A 4,742-nucleotide genomic window follows, 5' to 3' on the forward strand; every position below is an offset into this window, starting at 1 on the left:
TATACGACTGGTAAGAATCTGAAAAACAATTTATGGATGTCTCTCTGTAAGTGAATCAAGTCGATGTACAGAAGCCAGAACAGGGCATTGAAAGTCAGCTACACCCCATTATAAAAATACACTACAAATAAAAAAGCAAAGACACTGAGACAGATAGAAATTCATACAGAATTCATTCAGTGGCTGTGTTCCAACCTGGACTGACCACGTCTAGACCCACAGCTGGACGGGACCTAAGGTTAGACACTCGTGGGGTGAGAGGCTTTATAAGGATGGGCCCGCAAATGTAGCCCCTTTAGAGTAATACTCCCTGGTCCCCATTCCATGGGTCCCAAATCTCCAGGGGCAGGGGATCCTTCCCACAGATAAAACATGCATGGGACACCCAAAGGATCGTACACCTTCTGATCAGGAAAAGTTTGGAAAAGGCACCTCATCTCCTCATCTCTTTGTGGTTGGGTTCCCCCCTCGAGCCTCTCTCTTAACAATCTCTCCACTTGGGGAAATCAGCACCTTCAACATCCTGTTTCGCACAGTTTGGAATTTGTCTGGAGGATGAAGCAGAAATTGGGAACCAATGAGAGACAAGCCCTAGATGTTTGGACAGCCACATGCCACTCTAATTTCCAATAAGGAAGAGGAATTGATCAAAGGCTCAGCTTGCCCCCAGAACCAAAATAGGGCTTGAAGCAACCCTCCTGTTTTGTGGCAAGTTCCCAAAAAAGCAAGTTGAAAAATGGAGCTCCGGGTCACTGCAATTCACAAACCTGCAGGCTTGTAAATGATACCTATTGTTGAAAAATCTCTTGAGGTAAGTCATCAAAAAGGACTTCAAAGCAAGACAGAATTGCAGCAAAGGTATTTCAAGAGGTAGATTGGACTCGTCATTAAAGCACATGAAAAGCGGCTGAATTCGCCAATGATGCAGTTGGCCAAAAGGGCGTATGCGTTTTTCCTGAATATACTAAGGAAAAACGCATACGCCCTTTATGGCCTACCAAACAGGCGGGCAATGCAAATGAACACTACAAGCAGGTGTCACTTCGCATCAGTCAGAAGGGCCATCCTCACAAAGGGTAAAAACCAGAAATTCAGGGCAGAGCGTGGAGAAATGGGAGCCCTCTACGCTGATGGCGGGAATGTAAATTGCCAACGGCCACTCTAGAGAAGTGTACTGTGTTTCCTAAAAAATCTATAAAACAGATGTACAGAGCATACGGAACTTGCACTCATCAGCATACATCTTCGGAAAAACAAAAATCCGCAGGAAACAAGCACCACAATGTTTAGTGCCGCTCTCTTTACAAGCCTCGAGTTGGTACAGCCTAAATGTCCTTGGAAGGAAAACATGGATAAAGCAGATGTTGTACTTATGTACAATGAAATACAATGAAATATTACTCAGCCATGAAATCAATGAAATAAGGCCAGTTGAAGCAACTCGGGTGGACTTAGGTATGATCATTCTAAGTGAAATAAGTCAGACAGAAAAAGAGACTTATCATAAGATATCACTTACAGGTGGAATCGAAAAGGGGCTACACATGAACTAAATTACAAAACAGAAACAGAGTCACACATTTAGGGCTTCCCTGTTGGCGCAGTTGCTAAGAAACCGCCAGCCAATGCAGGGGACTCCGGTTCGAGCCCTGATCCGGGAAGATCCCACATGCCGTGGAGTAACTAAGCCAGTGCACAACAAATACTGAGCCTGCGCTGTACAGCTCGCGAGCCACAACTACTGAGCCCGTGTGCCACAACTATTGAAGCCAGCATGCCTAAAGCCCGTGCTCCGCAACCAGAAAAGCCACCACAATAAGAAGCCCGTGCACCGAACCCAAGACCCAACGCAGCCAAAAAATTAATCAATCAATCAATTCATTAATTAATTTTTTAAAAGACAAGTTGCCAGCTGCCTTACAGTCTGGTGAGGGACCAATTTATTGTTCATAATGTGAGTTTTCTGGCTCTGCAATGAAATGATGTAATGGACGTAAGATCTTCTGTTGTTACATTTATTAGGTCAGTAATCCCATATTTGAGGTCCCTGGCCTCATGACCTAATCACCTCCCAAAAGCCTCATCTCCTAATATCATCAACATGGGAGCTGGGCTTCAAAATTTGAAAATTAGAGGAACAACATGTTTACACCATAACAGGGACCACAGAGTTAGATGATTTTTCCTTTCATGTTAAAGGTTTTGCACATATATATTTATAATATAATCCTCAAACCCTTGTTTTTTTTTTTAAGATTCTTTTCCCATATAGGCCAGTACAGAGCATTGAGTAGAGTTCCCTGTGCTATACAGCAGGTCCATATCAATACTGATCTATTTTATATATACTACTGTGTATATGTCAGTCCCATTCTCCCAATTTATCCCTCCCCCACTAATCCCCTGGTAACCATAAGTTTGTTTTCTATATCCGTGACTCATTTCTGTTCTGTAAATAAGTTCTTTTGTACCGTTTTTTTTTAGATTCCGCATATAAGCAATATCATATGATACCTGTCTTTCTGCGTCTGACTTGCTTCACTCAGTATAACAATCTCTAGTACCATCCATGTTGCTGAGAAACCCTTAATTGTTAAGGATAACTCTCAATTTTTTTCCAGCGTCATCAGAAATTCTTTCTGGCAGACATGTGATAACACTTTTTAAACAGGGATATTGAGACCAAGGTTCCTGACCTGCAAACAAACAAAACATCATTCATATAGTGAAAACTTTGCACATCAAGGATGAAAGCACTTGGTCTCTATCTTTCTGCACCCACTGCTGACAGAGGGCAGAGGAGGTTGACTCACTAACCTTCCTTACGTGCACTTCTTCTTAATGGGGTATTCCACCTAAAACTTATAAGAAGCGGGACTGCACCATGGAACACACCAATCTCTACTACAGATTATGAAGCAGCAAAAAAAAACCAAAAACAAAAACATGATGAATACATCCAAAGGGTTCTGTCTACATTGTTACATTTGTTTCCCTCCCACTGTGAACCCATTTCAAACCCTGTCATTTGAACCTGTTTTTATTTTTTTCAGCAAAAATAATGTTAATCTGCAGTAACACGCGGCAGTAATATTACACTATCCATTGTGCAAGTGTGTAGGGATATGAGGAGCTATGGGAGGCTATCATGAGAGGTTGCCGAGAGTAATTAGGATACTTAATTTTGAGAATAATTCTGTAAATTCATTTCCAGTAATAGCACTCTTCTCCAAATCAAAGGTTTAACAAGGGACATGCAAGCAGAATAATCATGAAAACACAAAGCAATACAACAGCAACAAAAAATTTCTAACTTCCAATAACACCTCAATTTAGAAGAGGATTTACATCTTCAGAACAAAAGCATTCCTCCTTGACTTTCTAACCAGTCAAAATCTTTGTATTCTACAGAAAATGTGTGATGTTATTCCTATAAAACTACCCTTTACTGTTTCTGCCTCCATTAGATTTCCTAAGCACTAGTGTTTTAATGTACAGGTTAAAAACAAAATCTAATGTGATTTATTTATGTGTGTGTTCTTGTCTTATCCTAGTGTCTAAAGTCTTCTCCATGGCTGTACCACAAATAATATTCCTTTACGTGCTAAGTGATATCTGGAGAGTGGGAGAGGTTTAATAAATACTCTAACCCTAAAGCGTACCCTAACCTGTACCCTAACCCTAAAACTAACCCATACCGTAACCCTAACCCGTAGCCTAAACCTAACCCACACCCTAACACTAAACCGTACCCTAATGCGTACCCAAACCCTAACCCGAAGCCAAACCCCAACGTGTACCCTAGCCCATACCCTAACCCGTACCCTAACCTGTACCCTAATCCTAACCCATACCCTAACACTAACCCATACCCTAACCCATACACTAACTCTAACCTGTAGCCATACCCTAAACTATACACTAACCCTAAACCGTGCCCTAACCCTAACACATATCCTAACCCGTACCCTAACCCGTACCCTAATCCTAACCTGTACCCTAACACTTACCCATACCCTAACCCTAACCCATAGCCATACCCTAACCTGTACCCTAAATCATACCCGTACCATAATCCTAACCCATACCCTAACACTAACGCATACCCTAACCTGTACCCTAACCCTAACCCTAACCAAAACCCTAACTTGTACCCTAATCCTAACCTGTGGCCTAACCCTAACCCGTACCCTATCCCATAACCTAAACCCTAATCCTTAACCGTAACTTAATTTTTTTTTGTATTTTATTTTTTTCGGTACGCGGGCCTCTCACTGTTGCGGCCTCTCCCGTTGCGGAGCACAGGCTCTGGACGCACAGGCTCAGCGGCCATGGCTCACGGGCCCAGCCGCTCCGCGGTATGCGGGATCTTCCCAGACCGGGGCACGAACCCGCGTCCCCTGCATCGGCAGGCGGACTCTCAATCACTGCGCCACCAGGGAAGCCCCTTTTTTGTATTTAAAAAAATATTTTTCTGAGGTTAAAACAAATTAGCAGAACAACAAAATAAAACAGAAAGGAACCTGAGTGTCCCTCAAAACGCTGGCTAATTCTGAAATATTTGGTGATTCTGTTCTATGGACTGTTATGTAGCCTATAAGAAGTGTGACAGCTAAATCTGTTTTTCTACAGTGAGAAGCATGATGTTCCAGATATAAGGAACACCTGGATAAAATGAGAAAGCTACACATTATGCTGGTCATTTCAGGGAGTGGGAAAGGATGGCAAGTGGTAAAATATTA

This window comes from Physeter macrocephalus, chromosome 11 (assembly GCF_002837175.3).
Source record: "Physeter macrocephalus isolate SW-GA chromosome 11, ASM283717v5, whole genome shotgun sequence".
NCBI classification, from domain to species: domain Eukaryota; kingdom Metazoa; phylum Chordata; class Mammalia; order Artiodactyla; family Physeteridae; genus Physeter; species Physeter macrocephalus.